Source organism: Dromiciops gliroides, chromosome X, assembly GCF_019393635.1.
Source record: "Dromiciops gliroides isolate mDroGli1 chromosome X, mDroGli1.pri, whole genome shotgun sequence".
Taxonomy (NCBI): Eukaryota; Metazoa; Chordata; class Mammalia; order Microbiotheria; family Microbiotheriidae; genus Dromiciops; species Dromiciops gliroides.
The window spans coordinates 53,209,008-53,232,622 of record NC_057867.1 but is presented as its reverse complement, the minus strand read 5'-3'; positions in this window follow the sequence as shown (position 1 = coordinate 53,232,622).

Sequence of the window (23,615 nt, the reverse complement as noted above, 5' to 3'; positions counted from 1 at the left end):
TAACACCTTTGTTCTGTCATGGTGCAGTAAGGTTTTCAACAACACACAACCTGGACCCAGTTTTCAATCTCTGGCATCAAAACCAATTCACTAAATTCCAATCTGATTTCTCTTCTTGCACCCTACCTAAAATAGACAGATCCTGCACACTCACAAAATCCCATCCCACCCCAACCCCCTTCGGGGTTCAGGGGATGCTCAAGATCTTTGGGAATGCTGCCAAACATTTGGCCAGAGGACCAGCCCAAAGGGAGTGTTGGATGGTCAAGTAGATGAAAGAGCTCCCTGACCCATGAAAATGCCCTTCCCTCTATGGTAATCCTGTACTCTAAGGTGCCCAGTATTGGAAAAGGGCGACTGCATGTGCCCATGCCATGTCTATTTGGTAATGTAAATAGTTGTGTGTACTCTTGTAAGAACTTGTTTTCAAATCTGTAATGTTATCAAATACAGTAAGAAAAAAATGCATCCAGGCTAGTAAAAAGCTCAACTGTTGTTGGTTAATGGCCTGGCCTGTTGGCTCTGATTGTATGACTTTCTACTGTCCATGTTGTGCAGTGAGTAACAGCAGCCTGAATAAAGCATTCATTCAAAGGCATTCGTTGTGTGACTGAGTCAATGCTGCAAATACACACACACACACACACACACACACACACACACAGAATCTGCTTTAGCATGATTAATAAAGTACCAATGCATTTACAAAGCCGACTTCATTCAGTCCCACATCTCCTGCTTAGCAGTAATACCCACCATAGAGTCCTGTGTACAAACCAGATAATTAACTACCACAAGGCATTATTGGCTTCCTCTACTTATGACCACTGTGCCATGCACCTTTCCTTCCAAACACTGGGCTACCCCCTCAACCTCACTACAGGCTGGATTTCCTGAGTCTCTGGAACATTCCTCAGTACATCTCATGTTTGAACATCTCTTCTTCGGGCAGGGAGGAATAGCCCCTCCCCCTTGGAATCATATTGAAGAGAATTGGAGCCATCAGTCACCAGTCCATAAGGGGAAAGGGTACTTGGCAAATAGATACTCACCATCCCCTCCATGTGTAGGACACTTGGATAGAAATCTCCCATCCTTGGTGCATTGAGCCTCACAACACTATGCTGGCAGCTAGGGCATTCCTCCCTACCTTCTGTCACTATCTCTCAAAGGAGGGAACTGAGGCTGGAGCTTAGACAAAGGTACAAAACCAACAAGTGGCAGAGCCCAAAATTGAGCCCTCTGACATTGGTAAATGGCCTTGTCTCTCTAACCAAACACCAGCCTGTTTAATTGCAGTTAGGCCTCTAAGAGACCATATGGTGCCTGGAACTTCTAGTCCAGATGCTTGGATTGTTGTATTGTCTCTGTGCTCAGAATCTATTGCAATATATGTATATCTCTACGAATCTCTTTATAAATCCAATATATAAGATCCTCCCTATAAGCAGATGAGTATTCCCAACTTGGCATATTAGTCTGCGTCAGTCTTAAAGCCTCCTCTTGGGTTTAACAGGGTTTTTCCCCCTCCCCTGGCCTAAATAAATCTTGCCCAGAATCATAGATTTTTTTTTTTGTCCAGTAAATAATTATGTAAAAATATACATATGAACAGTTAACAAGAAGAGGAACAGAGCCTGGCTTTCATCCTACAGTGGGGAATCTGTGGGTTTCTTACTGAGAGCTCTTTTCCCTCCCACTATATTACCTCAGTTCAGAAAGTTTATCCTTAATAACCGAAGCCAGAGGGAGGTTTTCCAATGAATGAAGTAGTAACCTCAGTCCTGATTTCTTACTGTTTTTAATATTCAAACAATCTCTGTTACTAAGTCATGCTCCTTTCCTTCTTTCCCCTGTTCTGTGGAAGTGGTAGCCAAGTGGTATCATGGATAGCATGTTGGACTTAGAGCAAGGGAATCCTCAGTTCAAATTCTGCTTCAAACATGAATTAGCTGTGGAACCTATGGAAAGTAGTTTCACCTAATGGGCCTCAGTTTTTCCTCCTTCATAAAATGAGGGGGTTGGACTCTGTAGCCTCTAAGGTTTTGTTCCATCTCCAAATCACTTATCCCATGATCAAGTATGAATAATTCATGAGTCCTTATAATCCCTCACCAATATCCTAAACCCACATCCTGATAGTTGGGGCACACTTAACCCTACTGTCATCCCCATGCCTGTGCTCCTCACAAATTCCAATCCCACCCTTCCTCCTCTCATGACCACTCCTGGCCACACTCTAGGAAACCTGGGTAACATGACCAACTGCTCTCTGTTCTTCAAAACACATGTCCTGAATGCCAGAGGGCTTTAGACAGCAGGAACTCTGGACCAAGTTGAGGTGGGGATAGGGGTGGTATATATGGAGAATGAACTCAGAATCATCAGCATCCAGGACTCTTAGGGCAAAGGAGAGGAAATGAAATGGGTTAAAGTTACAGTTAAGGATTAGACAGGATGGGGAGCGGATTGGTCAGTAAGTATATTCCTTGGCATCCATCTGCTAAGAAGAGAGTAAGATGTGAACAAATACAACTGGGCCTTTTCCCCATGAGGAATGAAGGGGGGACAGTCTTGAACAGGAGGAGACGTAGAAGAACACTAACCCCTCCACCCAGACTAAAGCAGATCTAGCTGTAGAGCCAGCTTTGAGCATACATAGGATTTGTGGCCAGTGACACTAACCATGGGCAGGATGACAGTGCTTAATTTAGAGGCCAATTGCAGAGCTTACCGTCTTTTAGCCATGGAGAAATAACAGAGCTGAATAAGGAAAAGCAGTTCAAAGAGGAAGCTGCCCAATGATATCCTAGAATGAGGCCCACTCCTCACCAGTAGTTGCCTTCTGTGGGGCAGTGTCCCAGTGCCCCACCTCCTCAGAGGAGGCCTCTTTTCTTGGCTCAGGTGTGATTTGTGATGCTTTAGGTACAAAACACCTTTATTCTGGCTCAGATGGCTTCCTGACTTCCTAAGGTGTCCCTCACCTGCTGCCTAAAACTAACGCGGTTCATGCCCTTGAATTCTCCAATTCCAGAGAAGGCAGCAGCCTAGGTTGTCTCACACATCAGAGGGTATGTTTTCAAATGTCTTCACCTCATTTTCTCTCTGGGGGATGAAGGCTGGAGATCTCAGAGGAGCTAGGCCAGGGTCGGGATGGGAGGGGAAGAGGGGAGGGAAGGGAGGCAGAATGTAATATCACAGAGGAAAGGGGAGCACACTGAGGAAACTGAGTGCACTGAAGTTGAGCTTGGGCATCTGAATGACCACCTCAGTTTCTCGTGTTCTGGGCCCTATGAAACCACCCTCTCAAAGCTCTCTCAAGGGCTTGCACAGACTCCCAGGTGCAGACTTCCTGGAGAAACGATCACACATTCATTCAGCAAGCAAGTAAGCAAGCTTTTACTCTTCAGTCTTGTACTCAGCTGGTATCCTGGTATACACAGTCAGAAAGGAAACGGTCTCTGCTCTCAAGGGTCGTCCATTTTAATGGGGAAGATCTAATGCAACATGTATATAGGTGTCCAAATCCGTGATCATTTGAAGAAGGTAAGAGCACTAACCATGGAGGGAATCAAGACATTTTTCACATAGAAGGGGGAACCTGAGCTGAGCCTTGACCTACCCTCGAGTCAGCAATGCCCTCCTACACTGTCAATGGATGCCCTTTCTCATCCTTGCCTATGGCTCATTAGTCCTGATCTCTCCCATTCTGTCCTGCTCCCTCTGTCTCTCTCTCTGGAGTGTCTTTGAATTGGGGGTCTTCTAGATTGGAGCTGACATGTCCCTTGCATCCTTCCTACATATACTAGCCTCAGATAGTGCAGCCAGCTGAGCTTTAGGCCGCCTGCCTTCTGTGGATTTGTTTCAACCTGCATAACTCGAATAAAACCAACCTCAGTCACAAATTGTGCCAGGTCCCCATCCTACTCACCATCCTGCCAACCTCCAGACTATTGGATATGTTTAGCCACAAAGGCTTTTTCCATGTATTCAAGTTTCACTGAGTATATGGTGGTGAGGAATGAGTAATCGGTTTAGGGTCAGAAGACTGGATTCAAATTCTGACTAGTATCTGCCACCTATGTGACTTTTGGCAAATCATTTAACTTTTTTTGAAGCTCATTTTCTCTTCTATAAATTGAGGGGGCTGGATTAGATTTCTGAGGTCCTTTCCAGCACTAAATCTATGATCTCATGATCTTTCCTCAAAACATATAGCCTCTTCTCCAATTTCAGACTGTAAATGAATGAAATGAATGAAATAGCCTTCATAAGAACCTACTGTGTGCCAAGAACTGTGACAAGTTCTGGGAATAGAAATACACAAGTAAATTCCCTTCCCTAGATAATCTTATATTCTAATGGGGGAAATAAAAGAATATTTTGATTTGGAAAGTTTTAGGAATGATGAGTGGAATTCTTGGGGATTATAGTGATTATACCCTTTGCAGTAGCAATAGCAATATTGATTTGACTATAGGTCAAAATGGGAAGGGGCTTTGTTCGGCCAAGATGGGGTGGGTTGGGAAGCAAGGAAGCTAGCGAGTAAATTGAAGTATGTTGAAGCATGGTTTAATCCTGCCAAAATAAAAATGGACTAAACGAGGTACTCACCAATCAAGGCAAAAGGGGCACAGGTCAGAAGTTTCAGAGCTTAAAGCATTAAATCCTCCAGGATGTGTTCTCTCGTCCATAGCAAGGAAAGGGAGTGACATTTCATCTGGGGTTTATCGACTGAGCGTCTCCTTTTCATTCATTCATTCAATAATCATTTGGACGCCTGCTTTGTGATAATCTGGGGGAGTTAGGAAGATAATGGAGACATGATCCCTGCCCCCTTGGAGCTACCTAGTAGTAGGTGGGTAGAGGGGATGTATGCAGCTATGATAATTTTGTAATACTCAAGAATTATTCAAAGACTCAGAGGAAAGAAGTCCTGCAGTAGATTAGAACGTTCCTCTGTGGAGGATTTCTGGAAGGATGTGCAGAAGAATCCCTTAGGAGAAGGCATGAAAGGACTGTGTGTGATGTATACCAGTAGAGGGAGCATTTGCTTGGATGACATAAAGGAGCCATTGAAGTACTGAAGTTGGTAATTCTGCAATATCTATATTCTGCAATAGTCTCAGTGCACAAAAGAGGTAAACAGCACCCCTGTGTTTCTAGGAAGGAAAGAAATATTATTCATGATTGGGGAGCAAAGAAGGCTCACTTGAAAGATGATTAAGATTTCAACAGGTAGAAATTCAGGAGGAAAAGGGGAAGAGGAGGAAGAGTTCCAGGAGAGGAAACAAAGCAGTCAGAGGCACCAGAAGGTATTGGCAAATGTTGTGTACCTTTTAAAATATCTTGCTTCTTTCTCTGCCAAAGCTCAAGGTTAGATTTTTTTAACCTTATAGGCCCAGCTTCTTTTAATTCCTACAAGTGTTAGTTAATAATACTCAGAGTGACTTTCATTCCATCCATTATTCTAACAACTTGCTATTCAGCCCTGATCAGGTAGCTCATCCAAACCTCAATCCCTTGCTACTCCAGCCAATAGTACCCTACAAGAATGATTTATTTGGTTGCTTCCTGGCTGTTCATTTTTGTCCTGTCCTTTGGTTACATTTGATGAATTTCAGCCCATTCGCTTCAGCCATGGTCCTTGGTACCCATTACTAGTTTTGTTGTTATTGTTCTTCAGTCATATCTGACTCCTCGTGACCCCTTATGGGGCTTTCTTGGCAAAGATACTAGAGTGGTTTGCCACTGCCTTTTCCAGTGGATTAAAGAAAGCAGAGATTAAGTGACCTGCTTAGGGCCACATAGCTAGTATCTGAGGCCAGATTTGAACTCAGCTCTTCCTGACTTCAGGCCCGTTCACTAGCTGTCTCCTTAATACCAGAAGACAGGTAAAGCATAAGCAAAAGGACTCCATGGATCATGGGAATATTTCAGGCATGAGAAGCACAGTTTGTGGGGGAAGGGGAAGGAGGCCTTCCTAAAGTCCCCCACCATCACACCACAAAAGTACCTACATATGTGAAAGACCAGACCCTACATTATGGTAGGCCCTTCCTGGGCCTCTGAGTTTGGTGTTACCTTTTAGCAAAAGCAATAGTGACAGTGAACTCCTGTCTCCTTATCACTGACCCCAGGGGAGAGGGACAAGGGCAACTTGCCCAGGCAAAATTCCTTCCCCTGCCAAAGGCTGACAGATATCACAAGGTTGCCAACCACTGGTCAACTGTCAGTTCTTATATTTCAATCTCAGCTTTTATCAACTTAGCAAGGATAATTCATTAAAATAGCAAGCTCCCAGATGGTAGGCTGGGGTGGACGCCTATCCGATACCAATCTCTCCTCTATGTAGTACCTTTCCCAGTGGTGGTTTGAGTTAATGACTCATAGTCTCTATCCCCCTAACCTATAAACTAGCATTTTCCTTTCCCTGAACTGAGGACTCATGCCAATTTTCCCAAGTACAAATTGTGGGTACTTTCCCTAGACAAAAAATTAAAATCCTACTTAGCTGTGAGTCATGGGCAGTGCACAGTCAAGAATTGACTCTAAGATCCTTGACCCTAACTTCTTTCTACCACGCTTGGTTATGATTAGAATGCATCTCACTCTCTCCCTTCACCTTCCCCATCCAATAATCAGTTGCCAAGTCCTATCCATTCCACACAACCTTCCTCCACAATACCTTTAACAGCCATCCCTCTTATCACCACTCCAGTTCAGACCCTCACTACTTCTTGCTTGGTGCATTGCAATAGCCCCATAAATACTAGCCTGTCTGCCAATGATTCTCTACTCACATACTTCTTGTTCAAGCAGGAACCTCTACACCAAATGCCTAACCCTCTGGAAATGAAGATAACCTGTCTGAAGTCATTCCTCAATCATTAGCTTATTCTCACTGCACCAGACCCTCCCTGTGACAGTGATAATAATCCCTGGCTGTCATTACACAAGCCCCATTTCCCACCCCCACCCTTACTGCTCACTCCTTTATTTCCATCCCCCTCAACCCACCTCTCCTCTCCAGCATCCTTATCAAGATCTTCACAACTCTTCCAATAAGATCTCTGGAATGCCTTCTCCATAGAAAATTGCTTTCATCTTAAACCTATTCCTTTCTCATTCTTTTTTTCTTCTTGTATTCACTGAGACTCCATGGATCCTCCTGATGACATGGTGTCCCTGGCCACCTTTTCTAGCAATAGTTGCACTATCACATATACCCCAGATTCACTGGTCATGGAGGAGCCTTGGAATACTCCTTGTTCTTCGTTGCCATCACTTTCTTCTACTTGATACTATCTTCTCCATAGGTTCCGGCAGCATTGTTCTCTCTTTGTTCCTTTTCAGTCTTTATCCAGGTCATTCCCGCTAAACATGGATATCTCCTAAGACTGTCCTGGGCCCTTTGTTCTTTCCCCTTTGTATTATTTAACTTGGTGATTGCACCAGCTCCTATGAATTAAATTATTATACCTATGCAGATGATTCTCATACATATTTATCCAGCCCTAACTTTTCTCCTGATCTCTGGTTTCTCGTGTCCACCTACCCTCTGGATACCTCAAACTAGAAATCTCATATACATGTTAAACTCAGCATGTCCAAAACTCAACTCCATTCTCTCCCAAGTCCTCCCTATTACTGTTGAAAGTACCACCATCCTCCCAGTCACCTAGATTGGCATCCTAAGGTGTCATCTTTAACATTATGTTCTTAATAGTATGCTTGGTAGGCACTTAGTAAACGCTTCTTCTTTTACTTTTCCCCTTCTCTCACCCTCCTTCTATATTCAATCACTTGCCAAGTCCCACTGATTCTACCTTTCCTATATGCTCCCTTCTCTCCTCTGACACTGCCACCACCCTCGTGCAGGGTCTCCATACCTCATGCTGGTACTGTTTCAATAGCCTGCCAGTTGGTGGCGCTGCCTCAAGTCTCTCCCCATTCTAATTTATTCTCTGCTCAATTATCTTAGTGATCTTTCTAAAGCACAGGGTCTGATCATGTCGCCTCCCCATTCATTTAACACTAGTAGCTCCCTATTACCTCCAGAATACAAAAAGAAGCAAAAGACAGTCCCTGCCCTCCCGAATCTTATTATCCAATGGGGGAGACATTGTGCAAACAAATATATACAGGATGAATAGGAATAATTAACAGAGGGAAGCAACTGGGATTAAGAGGGGCTGGGGAAGGCTTCCTGTAGAAGGTGGGGTTTTAGTTGGGACTTAAAGGAAGCCAGAGAGGTCAGGAATCAGAGCAGAGGAGGAAGAGTGTTCCACCCATGGAGGATAGCCAGAAAAAAATTCACAGGGCCAAGAGATGGATCGCCTTGTTCATGGAACTAGGACGCCAATGTCACTGGATGGAAAAGTATGTGTTAGGAATGTTAAGGTTCTGAAGGGATACTTGCTTCCCAACCAGCCCCAACTCCTACTCCAATTAAACCATTAGTACTGCATCATCATATAACCCTTTACAATTACTCAAACAAATATACCTCTCTATATTTACCTTGGCTCTTGTGTTTGCTTTTCGAAGTTCTTGTTCAGCTCTGATTTTAGCATCAGAAATGCTTGAAAGTCATTCTTTCCTTTAAAGATTCATTTTTCCCTATGTGATGACAATAGTTCTATTTTCCCTGTAGAATTACATTTAGCTTCATTGAAGGGTAAGGTAATTTTTTGTTGTAAGGCTATATCTTTTGCCTTTTGGAATTTTGCATTTCACAATAGCCTCTTGTTTATGGTAGAAGCTGCCAGATCCTGTGGAATCCTTGGGAAGTCCTTTCTGGAGGCTCACAGGACTTTTTCTTTGATGTGGAAGCTCTAGGTTGAGGATATGACATTCCTTAGATTTTTCCTTTGGAGTTTCTTTCAGGAGGTGAACATTGGAATCTTTCTAGCATCAGTTTGGTCTCTAGTTCTAATAGAGCTAGGTAGTTTATCATATAAATTAGATAGAGATATGTCTTACATATGGAATTCAGGTATTTTTAAAATTATTTTCAGGAAGTCCAGAATTCTTAAATTTTCTCTCCTTGACCTATTTTCCAGGTATGTTTTTTTTTTAATATATATCAAAGGGGCAGCTAGGTGGTGCTGTGGATAAAGCACTGGCCCTGGATTCAGGAGGACCTGAGTTCAAATCCAACCTCAGACACTTGACAGTTACTAGCTATGTGACCCCTGGGCAAGTCACTTAACCCTCATTGCCCCGCTATATATAGAGATAGAAATAGATATATACACACACATACATATATATGTATGTATGTATATATACATATATATGTACGTATATATATATATATGTATATATATATATAAATACCTTGATTAATATATTATTTTCACAGTCTTAATTTTGTTCCAAACACCTTGTTGCTGTCTAAGTTACGGATTCCTGTTTGGTCTATTCTCATTTTCAGGGATTCCATTACTTGAGTGAGATTTATAACATTCTCTTCAAAGCTATTAAGTCTCCTTCCAATTCTTTCCTCTGGAGCTTGTTTTTCTTTATCTTTTTGTTTTTGTCTCTCATCATTTTTTTCTAGCTGTTCATGTAGTCTTTTGGGAAATTCATTTTTCTTCCATGAATCTTCACTTTAAGTTGTTTTGTGACTTAGCTATACAGTGATCTAAGGCAGTTCCTAAGGAGTCATGATGAAAAATGGTTTCCACCTCCATAGAAAGAACTGATGTATTCTGAATGCAAATCAAAGTATACTTTTTAACTTTCTTTTTCTTGGGATTTTTGGTCAGTTTTCTTTTGTGACATGGTTAACATGGAAATGTATTTTTCATGACTACACACATATAATCTATAGCGAATTGCTTGCCTTCTCAAGGAGGGGGAAGGGAGGAAGAGAATTTGAAATTCAAATTTTTTAAAAGGATGTTAAAATTATTTTTACATGTAATTGAAAAAATAAATTAAAAATAGAGAATGTTAGAGCCTTTTAACAAGTTGTTCTGGTAGGGGCAGCTAGGTAGCACAGTGGTTAAAGCACCAGCCCTGGATTCAGGAGGACCTGAGTTCAAATCTGGCCTCATACACTTGACACTAGCTGTGTGACTCTGGGCAAGTCACTTAACCCTCATTGTCCTGCCCCAAAAAAACATGTTCTGGCATTACTCAGTCTCTCTAGGTTGTGTTGTTGGACATTTCTGAATATATAATTATTTATAATCATCAGTGTCTCTTTTGATTTATACAACTCTCCAGCCCCAATTCCTGAACTGGGGCTTTCAGATAGAGTCAGGTCCAACACTCCAGTCCCACTTTACTTTTGGGTAGAATTCTCTACCCTGCTTGGTTTCTTGGATTCTAGCACTGGCTTCCATATCTGTACATTAGCCCAGACAAGACCTTTCTATGGAATCTTAAGACAATGCTAGGGATCTCAGAATGCTGGAGTTACCAAGTGTGAGTACTACAAAATCTACACTGAACCCTCCCCCTAAATGAAATATGCTTGCCTTCTGTTTCTGGATACAGAGCTTTGTGGGACCTCTGGCTCATCTCTGGTTGTGCTAGAATTTGGCTGACTTACTTGCCTATGCTCATGTGCTAGCTTGTCTGATGGCTCCCTTTGCTATTGGCCTTCTGACTGACTTTTTGTGCAATTCTGAATTAGAAAAAGTGACTTCCTGTAGTTTCTTATTGGATATCTTGATCATTAATTAATCAGTATGGTGCAGTTTTTAGGTTTTGCTGTAGTAAATGTCAAGGAATCAAGCTGCTTGCCTCTGTTTAGGCAGGTGTCTTCTCTCCATAATCTTTCTGAAATCATTGGCAGTGACTCATCAGTCACATCCAATGGTTTGGTTTGGTTTCATTTTAGTACCCAGGATACACTTTGTCTAGATCTGGTGATTTGTTCTCATCAAGACCAGCAAAGTGCTATATATTCCTACTTAAGTTTCAACTTCCTATTGGTGATATTTGTTTTTGTTTGTGTGTTTGTTTCTGGCCCACAAAGACCATTATTCTTTTTTTTAATTTTATTTATTTATTTATTTATTTATTTTAGTTTGCAACATTTGTTTAGATAAGATTTCCAATTTCAAATTTTTCTCCCTCCCCCCCTCCCCTAGACAGCAGGTAATCTGATATAGATTATATATATATATATATGTGTGTGTGTGTGTGTGTGTGTGTGTGTGTGTGTGTATGTATATATGTATATATACACATATATATATAATAACATTAAACATATTTCTGCATTAGTCAGGTTATACGAGAAGAATAAGAGCAAAAAAGGAAAAACCTCAAAAAAGAAAAACAGCAGCACCAAAAATAAAAGAAATAGTATGGTCCAATCGGCGTCCATATTCCACAGTTCCTTTTTTTCTGGATTTGAAGAGCCTTTTTCATCATGAGTCCTTTGGAACTTTCTTGTACCGTTGGATTCATGAGAAAAATCTAGTCTATCACAGTTGATCAACACACAATGTTGATGATACTGTGTACAATGTTCTCCTGGTTCTGCTCATCTCACTCATCATTAGCCCAAAGACCATTATTCTTGACAGAGAAGTCATAAAATAAGAATTGACCAATTCTATCTTTTCTTCCTCATCTTTTATCATCTTCCCAGAGCTATGGCCCTAGCTTAGTTTAAGCCTCCTCTTAAAATACCACTTTTTCTTGTTCTTTGCTTTTGATATTACATACATCAACTCATTCTGAGCTTTCATTCTCTTAGAACTATTTTTACAGGACCATGTGACACTTTTAGATTATTTCTCTGTTATCTGCCCTTACTTCCATCTTATTTATGGATCTTCATTATATCTAAGTTGATCAGTGAACTCCCTATGCATCCACATCTCTCTCTTTTGACAGCACTCAGTCTCCTACATTATAGAAATTGCCTCTCTTTCCATTGTCAGGATTGCATGCCTTGGGGTTTCTCATCTCTCCTAGGCTGCCTTTATTGTAGAATTTTTAATCTGAGGATTCTACTCCTGCTGTTCTCTATTACAAAATCCAAGATGGAGTGGTGTAATTCCCTCCTGCATCACTCAGTAGAGATATTCCTTGAAGCAGGGATTGTTTCATTCTTTGCATTTATATCCACAGTGCCTGGGACATAGAAGGCCATTAATTATTGCTTTCTGATCTATTTTCTCTCATACATCTTCAAGATCTCCTTCTCCACTGGATTTCCTCACCCCCGAATACAGACATGCTCAGATCCACCCAATCCAATCCCTACTACCCTGGGACCCAGGGTTCTGTGATTGTTAAGCTTTCACTTCATCTTGTCTGGACTCTGGCCTAGCCTTTCCATTTCCTTGACCCAGGCCTCCAGTTCCACAATGATAACTATACTCTAGCCTCTTACTATTCCTCCCACTAGGATTCCCAACCACTAGGAATCAGAGCTATGACTGGTGCACAGAACCACACATACCAGCTAACTTACTATCCATCTCTATGCTATGCCACTTACACTCTAATCTCCTTTTCCTCCTCCTCTTAATGTCAGAACTTGGACTCTCAATCCTAGGACTCTAGACACTTATTGTTTAGTTTATACCTTATATTACTTAGGTCCTCCTTCCCTCCCTGCTTTCTAACTCTAACCACTTGGTATTATTGTCATTATCTATTAGAATGCAAATTCCCCAAGGAAAGGAATTATCGTGCTTGATATTTTTTATCCTCCACATTTTGCACAGTGCCTTACACAAAGTATGCACTTTATGAACACTTTTTTCTTTCATTCATTTTCAATAGGTTCTTTCCTGTTTTTGTTTTATTTAATGATTTCTGGAGCTGGGGTGAATTATTTCATTAATTATTTTCCTTGGTTATTGCATTTATTTACCTTCCTTCTGTTTCTTTTGTTTAGAGTGTTTGCAAGTAGACTAATCTGTTATCTTTTTTGTAGGAGTACTTCAAATTCATCTTTTTTATGATTCCATATTTTTTATAGTTGATGATTAGGCTAAGGTTTGCAGGGTTTCATCTTGAGATTCTTTGCTTTCTAGAATATATTAATCCATTCCCTTTTGTAGTTTCTAGTTGGAATAGAATAGTCTTATGCTATTTGATTTTCCCTTCCTCTATATTTGAAGGTCTTTCTCCTGGCAGAATTTGGTGTTTGTCATTTGGCAACTGTGTCTGACTTCTGAGCATAGTTTTTGTTTTGTTTTGTGTTTTGGGAGGTGACCCATGGCTTATTTTAAGTATTGCTTTCTGAAAGAAAAGACCATATTGGAAATGCAAATATACTGAAATCAAGAACAATCTGAAAGGAGAGAAGCTAAAAGAAATAACATTTAAAGAACTCACTATCTTTATCAAAGGAAAAGCCATAAATCTCAAAGACAGAGTGCAGAAAAACAGCTTAAGAATCAAAGACCTCTCAGACTATGGCAGATCCCTAAATTCAAACATTGTAATGAAATAAGCCATACAAGTTAACTTCCTAGAAGTTGTGAAGACAAAAAAGTCCTCAGTAGAACCAAAGAAAATAGATTTGTATATAGCGCCTACTATATGCCAGGCACTAAGGTGAGCACTTTACAACTGTTATCTTATTTGATCCTCACACCAACCCTGGTTGGGGGGGGTGCTCTTGTTATCTCCATTTTACATTTGTGGAGTCTGAGGCAGACAGAGGTTAAATGAATTTCCAGGGTCACACAGCTAGTAAGTGTTTGAGGCTGAATTTGAACTCAAGTCTTCCTGACTCCTGGTCCAGCCCTCTGTGCACTGAGTCACCTACCTGGCTCAAGCACAATATATAATATCTAAGTTCCTTGTGAGACAGAACTGAATACTGAAATTGAGTAGCCTTTCTGGTTATTATGTCCTTTCTTCTCTTAGGCTATTGAATTCCTACCTCTCTTTTCAAGGTCAACTCAAATACCAATTCTTCTGTGAACCTTTGTTGTTGGGAAAGACCTCACCTAGCACTTGGCTCCCTAACGCTAATGCACTTACAGGAAACACTGTATATCACAACTGTCTGTGTTTTCTTCTTAGCCCTGTAAAGACTGAAAGCTCTACAAGAGTGAATAGGCCTGCAGGGCAGCTAGGTGGTGCAGTGGATAAAGCACTGGCCTTGAATTCAGGAGGACCTGAGTTCAAATGCGGCCTCAGACACTTGACACTTATTAGCTGTGTGACCCTGGGCAAGTCACTTAACCCTCATTGCCCCACAAAAAAGTGAATAGGCCTGTTATTAATTAGCAGATCTAGAGGCAAAACACTGATTCTGGAGTCCTCTAATGGGAGTTAAAATACCAGCTCTGATAGTCACTTAACCTCTCTAGGCTTCTGTGTCCTCCTCTTTAAATTGACAGAGTAGCCTTGAAAACTGCTCCACGATGCTGTGTACTCATGAAGACCTTTGAGGTTTATTAGTTAACCCCCACCCCACCCCACTCCCCATAGACTAGGTGTCCATATGGATCAGAAAAGAAGGAAGAGATTGCACGAGACAAAGATCGTTTCTACACTCAGTCCTGGATGTTTTTCATAAAGTATATGGAGCATCCTCCAAACATGATAAGAAGTCCCACAGACTAGCAGAGGAAAGCCATGCAGATGAGTTTTTTAGGTTGCCTAGGGACATGGCTTCAGGTAGGCAAGTGTTGAGGCCTCAGTTCTTTCCAGGCACTAGAATGCTAGAAGAGAAGTGGACAATCTCAGAATGTCAAAGGTAGAAATAGTGTTCTTCTGGTCCAACCCATACCTGACCAAGAATCATCTTCTGCAACATACCAGATAAGTGGTCTCCTTGCTTCTGTTTCAAGACTTCCAGTGAAGGTGAACCCACTACCTCCTAAAACAGTTGATACCACTTTGGGATAAGAGATATTTTCCTAACAATGAGCCCAAATATGCCTCCAGCAATGTCTACCTTTTACTCCTAGTTCTGCCCCTTGTGGCCAAGTAGAACCAGTCCAATCCTTCCTCCATGTGACAGTCCTTCAAACACTTGAAAACAGCTGCTATATTCTCCTATTGGTATTCCTACTCAGTAGGGAAAGAGAGCATTGTACCTTGAAGAAACAGAGCAAGCAAATACTCAGGGGCCAGACATGTGCTGGGCACATTCAAAACACAGAGTTTTCCGGGTTGTCAATAGTGCAGAGTGAGCATATGGAGAAGAGTCATGTTATCTAAGCCTACGAAGGTGAAGAAGCTGGAATGCCAGACAATGGGACTTGACTTTCTCTAAACTGATGGAAGCTGAGTCAAATGCCCAGGAGAGCTGCTGAAGGGACCCCCATGTTTCCGTAGGTGGGTATGTCCTGCCCCCATCTATGATACCATCCAGACAGTTCCAGCTGGGCTTAGGGGTAGTGATAGAAGAACAACAGCACTGAAGACTCGCAGTACTCTTGGAAATTTGGGTCTGTCAAATGGGCCACTGCAGAGTAAAGTGAGTAAAACCAGGATATTTGTTCACATAATGGCCACAGTAAGTCAAAGAAAAACAATAATGAAAAACAGCAAAAGTCTGATAAAAACACTGACCAATGGAGGCTACAGGGGGACTGCTGGTCAAAAGCAAGTCCCCCTCTTCTAGGCAGACCATGCCTGATCAATATGTTGATTTGTTTTGTTTAACTGTCTAGAGATTGGTTGAGAATATCATTGGGAGGTGAGAATGTGAAAGAAAGATGGCATCTTATTGATGCCATCTTTCTTTTTTTTAGACAGAGGTTACTCAGATTTGAGAGGGTATCAGCCAGTCTGTTACACATCGCAAACATCTACCAGTTTTCTCTGCTGAGCTGGACCCAGTGAGATCTCATCTCTGCTCAACTCCTCCACCTCCTACTTATGCTTCCAAGCTGATTTCACATTGCTCCACATACTCTAATCTAGACAAATTGGCCTGCTTGTCACTCTCCATACTTGACATTTCATCTCCTGTCTTCATACCTTTGCACAGGCTGTCCTCTATACTTGGAACACACACCCTCCATCATGGAACCCATAGTTTCTTTGAGACTTAGCTCAAGTGCCATATCCTAAAAATGATGTTTCTAAATTGCTGCACTTTGTGCATAGTCCCCCATTGAAATTATTTCATATGTATTTTCTATATATTTTCTATTTCTTATCTGTGTACATGTTGTCTCCTCACAGTGGAATGTAAGCTCCTTGAGGGCAGGGGCTTTTTTCTGCATATTCCTCATGCTTGTCACATAGCAGACACTTGACAAATGCTTGGTGAATTAAATTGTTCAGAAATTCCCAAGTACAAATGAAAAAAAGTCTATCAAGCTGCCCCTCTAATAAACCCTGGAACTGACATTCTCATAACCCCATCATTTGGTAAATGAGTAAGAAAAATATCCCTTAATTCAAATCTGCTGTGAAGCTCTTTTGGCAACACGAAAGTTCATTAAACAGTAATTGGATGAATGCTGTACTTGGAAATGAATACGTTTTTACTGTTCAATACTTAACTAGGATTCCTAAAAGGTTTGTCGTGAACTCCAGTCACTGTGCCAGTAGGGAAGGACAAACATTGATGGTGATGATTTCTTTTAAAGATTTACCTTTGGCTTTTGTTTATACATCACAGTCATTTCCAAATACATGCACTACCACCTCCCCCTCCCCAGTGAAACTTGCCTTATAACAAAAGACAGTGGCTTAAGCAAAACTAACCAATCTGGCAACTGTACATGACAACAAATTTTACATTCCACATCTACAATCCTTCACTGCGCCATAGAAAGGAGTAGTGGTAATTTTCTCTACCAAGATTTTTCATTATACACATAGAGCATTCACTTTGGTTGTTCATTCCTTTGTAATAATTGTGTATATATGTTTTCTTTTAGTTCTGATTACTTGGCTCTGTACTAGTTTATACAAATCTTCCCACAATTCTCCATATTCTTTATATTGTTAATTTCTTATGATACAATAATATTTCATTACATTAATTTATCAGTTTATTAGCTACCCTTTAATCAAATGACACCCATGTTGTTTTCAGTTCCTATAAACCTAACCTAATCTTACATAGTAAAGCAGAACAAGCAATAAACTTGGATTGAGCAGGGTGGACCTTGAGCCAATTAATTGTAGTGCTGAGCCTCTGTTTCCTCATTGGTAAAATAAGACCATAATCCTTATATCATCTATCTCATAGAGCTGCTGTGGGGAAGATATTCTATCAACTGTAGTTCCATATAAGAAAACAGGATAGATTTATTATTGGTCTAGGGCTTCTGGATCCAAGGATTCAGTTTTGCTATGGCTTAATATGGCTTAAACTGTGAGAAAGCATGAGTTTTCATTAGACATGTCCAAGATCAGATGAAGCTGGAAATATTCAGGGCAGTAAGGTCAGAGACCCCAACATCCACTTGTCTTTTAAATGGGAGAGATTTTCATGGTGGAGCAGAGGGTGGGCAGAAGTGTTCTCATACACGGTTACATTGCCACTTAGTATTCAAATAATATTGGAATCATAGAGCATTGGACTTAGAATTGATAAGACCTGGATTCAAAACCTGCCTTTGACATGACTCTGGGTAAGTCATTTCAGTCAATCCATAAGCACTTACTGTGTTCTAGGCAGTTTACAATGTTATGGGAATAGAAAACAAACAGAGTGATCTGGGACAAGACACATGTGTGGCTGCATGGCATTCCAGTGAGTCTGAGGTAAAGAACCCAGCATCCAGTTGGTGAACAGTAAATTTCTCATTGTGGGAAGAGGCTGAGGAGGTTGTGAGGTCTCATAAAGTGAGCAATAGGGGGCAATAGGCAGGGGTGGGGGTGGAGGCAGGACTGAAAGATTTTACCAAAGGTCTCAGGAAGAAGAAAACGCAATTAAAGATCCTGAGGATAAGCAGATAAACCAACATGAAAGATGTTAATATCAGAAGGAAATAAATCCTCTAAATCAAGTAAAAGAGCCCAGACATTTATGAATAAATAGTACACAACAAATGAAAATTAATCACCTCATGAGGCATTTGTCATATTTTTAGATTGTTAATCTATAGACCAGTTATGCTGATTTTTCCCTCTCATTTTTCTTTGCAATTTTTTTGCCTTTAAAAATACTATTTTTATATGGGATGACTGACTCTCTAGGAGGGGGAAAGGGAGAGATAATTGGAGAAACTATGGTGATGTAGAAAATACGTCAACAAAAATATATTTAAAATGAAACAAAACAAAGTTAAAATAATTTTATAAGTGAAATTAAAATATTACAGGAAAAACCAGGGAAAGGGAAGAGAAGTATAAGGGGAAAACTGAGAAGAGTATTAAGAACATAGCACAAGAAGTACAAAACTTTGCCTATGCAACAGACTCCTTGGCAATTAGAATGGACAAAATGGAACTTAATGACTCCATAAATCAACAATAACTATTAAAACAAAGTCAAAAGACTTAAAAAATGAAGAATATATAAAGTGTCTCATATTTAAACAACCAATCTGGGAAACAGAACAATGAGAAAGAACTTAAGAATTAGTGAACTACCTGAAAGCCATGACCAAAAAAGAGCTTAGACATATTTGAAAACCTTTTGTTGATTATAGCATCATGGACTGCTCCATTGCCTTGTCACATGACTCTATGTCTGAAAGCATTAGGTGCCCACAATCACTAATCATCAGCCAGGGTTTAACAACTAACACTCATGATATAGTTAATCCAAGAAATGACCCAGATAAGAGACCTGATAAAATTAAGCATAAAACTCCCTGGGGTGGATCAGTTCCAATTCTTGTGTGTTCCTCTAAATGATTTATGATATTACCATTCTGTCTAAGCTATGTACCTAATTGTAGCTTATCTTGGAAATTTAGGGTTGTTCTAGACCTAATTTTTGCTAGTATACCTCCAATTTTCCCAGTAGATTTTTATTAAATAATGAGTTCTTATCCCAGTAGCTGCAGTCTTTGGGATTATCCATCAGCAGTCTATTGTGTTGGTTTGCTTGAGTATATTGTATACCTAATCTGTTCCACAGATTGACACCCCTGTGTATTAGCTCATGCCTGCAAACAGATAGTGAGAAAGCATATTCAGTTAAACCTGCTTGTTTGCATTACATTAGGCTACTTTGTCTCTGAACTCAATCTTTGTATCTTTCAAACTCATCTTGATTTGACACTATATTTTAAGAAATCATGAAATAAAACTGCTCTTAGAACCAGAGGGCAACATGAAAAATAGAAAAATACATTGGTCACCTCCTGAAAGAAACCTCCAAATGAAAATTCATAGGAATGTTATGTTAAAAATGTAGAGCTTCCAGGTCAAAGAAAAAACATTGCCAGCACCCACAAAGAAAGAAAAAATCAAATACCAAGGTCATAATTAGGATACCATAAGATTGAGCAGTCACTACTATGAAGAAGCAGAGAGCTAGAAATACAGTATGCCAGAAGTCAAAAGATATGGGCTTATAACCCAGAATAATTTACCCAGAAAAACTGAAAATAATCATATTGGGGGGAGATTTTGAATGTTAGAGGACTTCTGAGCACTCCTGATGAAAAGTCTAAAGATGAATAGGAACTTTGAAATGCACAAGCATGAAGAGGAACATAAAAATGTAAATACAAGTGAGTAAACATAAGGGATTTTAAATGAGGAGGAAGTGTTTACATTCTTTTAAAGAAAGATGATACAGATGTATCCAAAACATCATTGTTATCACTAAAGTCATAGAGGGAATTCTCTAAGACAGAGGGCCTGGGAGTAATTTTGATGTTATATTTATTATCTTTATAAAAGGAAAGGAAATAGAGGAGAAAGGGAATACACGTTGTGGGGGGATGGGATGGGGGTGGAATAGAGAGAACAAAAGTCAGCAATTATCTCACATATTTGGGGTATTCAAAACTGTATCAATAAGAAAGAGAGAATGGAGGGAGTAGGTAACAACTGAACCTCACTTTCATCTAAACTAGGCAAAGGAGGGGGGAATCTACGCAAAGTTTTGTGGATAAGAGAAGAGTTCATGATGAATCAAAGGACTGAAAAATGCACAGAAGATAAAATGGACAATTTCATCATTTTTTTAAAAATTGAGAGCAAACAAAAGTTAGAAGGGAAAGAGGTTACTGGGGAAAAAACCTTTGCAGCCAGTTTCTCCAATTAAAATCTTATTTCCAAAATATATAGAGATCTGAATCAATTTATAAAAATAAGGGGCAGCTAGGCGGCGCAGTGGATAGAGCACCGGCCCTGGAGTCAGGAGTACCTGAGTTCAAATCCGGCCTCAGACACTTAACACTTACTAGCTGTGTGACCCTGGGCAAATCACTTAACCCCAATTGCCTCACTAAAAAAAAAATTTATAAAAATAAGCTTTCCTAAATTGATAAATGTCCAAAAAAAAATCAAAGGGCAACTTTGAAAGGAAGAAATACAGATTATCAGTAACTCTATGAAAAAAATGCCTTAAACCATTAATAATTTAGAGGCGTGCAACTTAAAGTAACTTTGAGTTCCATCTCATATCCATCAGATCGTTAAAGTTGACCCCCCAAAAGAAGACAAGTGTTGGAAGAACTTCAGAAAAACAGATACATCAGTGCTGTTAGTGGATCTGTGAATTGATAGGTTAATCTAGAATGCAATTTGGAGTTATGCAAAAAAATTACTAAACTGTGCATACTCTTTGATGCAACAATGCCACTACTATCCAGTTTTCACTGTAATTTTTGTCAAATAGTGAGAGTTCATATGGTGGTAGCTGGAGTCTTTGAGATTATCAAATACAATGCTACTGTGTTGCTTTATTTCTATATGTTGTGTAAGCGATCTGTTCCACTGCCAAAGAAAAAATTTGCTCCTGTGATTTCTAGTTTTTATTTTAACAGAACATGCTGGGATTTTATTAAAGGCCTTTTTAGCATCTATAAATATAATTGTGTATTTTCATTATTTTGTCATCAAGTGTTCTATTATATTTATAGGTTTCCTTATATTGCATCAACCCTGCATTCATAGTATAAGTCATAGTCATAGTCATGATCATAAGTGTTGTAACGATTGGAATGGCGCCACCTGCTGGAGACTTACTGTAGAAGAGTTCCGCCCATGAAGCGAAGGTCTTTGAGGGCAAGACCAGGAGTCTTTTCTTTGGCGTCAGGAAGTGATGCGGAGTAGTGGGAGGAGGAAGGAAGAGACTGGCGCTCGGTTGTGGGCTCTTTCCTTTGGACTCTGGTGGAGAGCGGAGCTAGAAATGTGCTCTCCCTTTAATAGATAGGAATCTAGGCCTTTTCTTCTCTCTTTACCAAACACTTATTCTCCTTAAATGCTTAAAAGTCTAACTCTTGCTAAAGCTTATAATTTATTGGCGACCACTCATTAGATATTTTAGACAGTTTAGCTAGAATTTTAGCCCTTAACAGAGTATACTATTTTTAATATATTATTGATTATATTATTGAAGGCTCTGATAAAATTTTTATGTAACATTTCTGTTGATATTCCTTAAGGATATTGGTCTATAGTAAGTTCCTCTGTTGATAGAAGGGAAAGAAGATTGGGGAGAGGGTAGTCAGAAGCAAAACACTTTTGAGGAGAGACAGGGTGAAAGGAAAGAAAGAATAGAATAAGGGGGTAGGGAATAGAATGGAGGGAAATACAGTTAGCAAAAGTAACTTTGAAAGAAAAGTTTGAAGCAAATTTCTGTGATAAAGGCCTCATTTTTCAAACATACAGAGAACTGAGTCAAATTTATAAAAATAAGAGCCATTCCCCAATTGATAAATGATCAAAATGTATGAACAGTTTTCAGATGAAGTAATCAAAGTTATCTATAGCCATATGAAAAAAATGTTCTAACTCACTATTGATTGGAGAGATGCAAATCAAAACAATTCTGGGGTACTGATTCATACCTCTTAGATTGGCTAATAGGACAGAAGAGGAAAATGACAAGTATTGGAGGGGATATGGGAAAAATGAGACATCAACAAAACAGTGTTGTAGGTGGAGTGGTAAGCTGATTCAACCATTCTATAGAGCAATTTGGAACTTTGCCCAAAGGGCTATAAGACCATGCATGCTCTTTGACCTAGCAATACCACTTCTGGGTCTGTGTCAGAAAAGAGATGATAGGAGGCAGCTAGGTGGTGCAGTGGATAAAGCACCAGCTCTGGATTCAAGAGGACCTGAGTTCAAATCCGGCCTCAGACACTTGACACTTACTAGCTGTGTGACCCTGGGCAAGTCACTTAACCCTCACTGCCCCACAAAAAAAGAGAGAGATGATAAATAAAAATAAAAAGGACCCATAAATACAGAAATGTTTATAGGAACTCTTTTGTGGTGGCAAAGAACTGGAAATTAAAAGGATGCCCATCACTTAGAGAATGGCTGAACATTGCACTATGTGATTATGCTGGAATACTATTGTGCTATAAGAAATGATGAGCAGAATGCTCTGAGCAAAACCTTGAAAGACTTACATGAGCTGATGCAAAATGAAATGTCTTGTGTACAAAGTAACAGCAACATTGTAAGATGATCAGCCATGAATGACTTAGCTATTCTCAGCAATACAGTGAACCAAGACAACTCTGAAGGATTTATGATGAAAAATGTTATCCATCCCCAGAGAAAGAACTAATGGTGTCTGAATACATATTGAAACATATTTTTATTTTATTTTTCTTGAGGGTTATGTCTATTTTCTTTCACTACATGACTAATATAGAAATATTTTGTATGACTACACATGTATAACGTATATCAAATTGCTTGCCTTGTCAAAGGAGGATGGAGGAAGGTAGAGAATTTGGAACAAAAATTTTTTTAAATGGATGTTAACTGATTTTACATGTAATTGGGGGAAAATGAAAGAAAAAAGAAAAAATGGCCATGTTTTGGTCTATATAAACTTCACAGACAAATGCAGAAAAGCAGAAATACTAAGTGCATGATTTATTGACCACAGTACAATAAAATTATATTTAATAAGGGAACATTTGAAAAACTAATTAAAAGTTAATTGAAGATACAATAATATAATTCTAAAGAACTGGCAAGTCAAGGAACAAAAGATTGAAACAATGGAAAATTTCATCAAGGAAAATGAAAATAATGAAGCAAAATACCAAAATTTGGGGGTTGTAGCCAAAGTCATTAGGGGAAAATTTATTGCTCTAAAATTTTTCATCAACAAACAATAGAAAGAGCAAATGGCAAATTAATGTATTTGGCACACAACTAAATAAGTAGCTGATGTGATCCAAAAAAGAAAGAAAAAAACAAATTGTTCACATCAAAAATTATATAGAAAAATTCACAAAAATTGAAGAGGAAATTAAGGAAACTATTAGAAATTTTTTGCCCTTTTACATGCCAACAAAACTGACAAGTTACAAAAATATTAAAATATCTTGGTCGATTAAAAATACATTCTTTAAATTATCCTATAGCATAAAAAATAGCATGGTATAAATAAACTCCTAGTAGCATAAAGGATTGTACTATAAATGAACTCCCCTCCCCCCTCAAAAGTACTCCTGTATCACATGGATTTACATTTGCAAGTGAAATCTATCAAACATTCAAAGAACATCTAATACCAATATTATACAGTCTGTTTTAAAAAACAGGAAAATAAAGAACCA